Source organism: Egretta garzetta, unplaced genomic scaffold (assembly GCF_000687185.1).
Source record: "Egretta garzetta isolate BGI_Z169 unplaced genomic scaffold, ASM68718v1 scaffold365, whole genome shotgun sequence".
Classification (NCBI taxonomy): domain Eukaryota; kingdom Metazoa; phylum Chordata; class Aves; order Pelecaniformes; family Ardeidae; genus Egretta; species Egretta garzetta.
Window position 1 is genome coordinate 1,835,337 of NW_009259602.1, and position 1,153 is coordinate 1,836,489.

The following is a 1,153-nucleotide window of genomic DNA, read 5'->3' on the forward strand; positions in this document are numbered from 1 at the left end:
CATCCTGGCGTTGGAGAAGTGTATCAAGGTAAGGTCAATTAGAGGGAAGAAAGATGGTGTCCTGTATGACTGGGATTAGCTACTAAGATTGCTTGGGTCTGTTGGCATTTGCTAGGAAAGACTGATGTTCCCTAAGTTTCTCTGCGCTGGGAGGCCAGGTATTAGTGCCCACCCTCCCTGGCAGCGGAGCCGTCCTGCTTTCCATTGCGCTTCTGCCGTGCTCATGAGCTTTAATTCCTGGCAACACGAGGTGCAGCAGCATGGAAGGTTCCTGAACTTCTAGTAAGTAGATGTTACTCCTAGGTGTTTGCGAACAAGAGCGCCTGGCTGGAATCTTATTTATCCGCTTGTGTTGGCAACGAGATTTTAGGATTAGGTAATGTACCTAGAACTCTGCTTCTGATCTGTTACAATTTGCTTCGTGCTGTTCACGTGTTGTCAGAAACGGGCTCTGCCATTTAAACACAGGCGGAGTCGAGACAGGCGCTTCTCCCCACAGCTGTATGCGGTGCAAACGGCAGGGAGTGGCAGCGATGTACCAGCAAGGATGTGTCTCTGTCGAGAGCCGAGGCCGAGGCGAGGGAAATCCACACGTGTTGGAATTTGAATGTCCAAATATTCTGTATGTAATAGGCATGGCAACATACAGTCTGTTGCGCAGCTTTTCACACGGGAGGGAGGTTTTTTGCATTAAGGGGGCCAGGAACAGGCCCCTTGGCAGCAGTGTCTCTGGAAGGCCGAGGTATGCGCAGGGAGGGATCAGTTCTCATTCTGATCTTGGATTTTTGATGACCTTCACCTGTGAGAAAAATTCCTAATGAACCACGTCGTGGAAACGCAGGGAAGGCGGGATTCGATAGGGAGCTATGGAAGGTCTGGGAGCAAACAGCGCAGCCGGTGACTATTGCAGGCTCCAGAGCTCCTGGCACCTTGCTATTGTAATTTGCCGTTTGCTTTCTTTCTGCTCGAAGTTTCTTCGGTGCCGTATTTTCCACGCCGCACAGCGTGCGGATGGAGGCACGGAGGCTCCCTGCCCCTCAGAGCTTGTGGCGAGCCAAAACCGGGGAGCGGGCCGGGAGGAGGCCGGAGCTCCGGTGGGGGGGGGGAAGGCTCCTCGGCGGTGCTGCAGCGGGAGGAGGAACCGCCGGGAAGA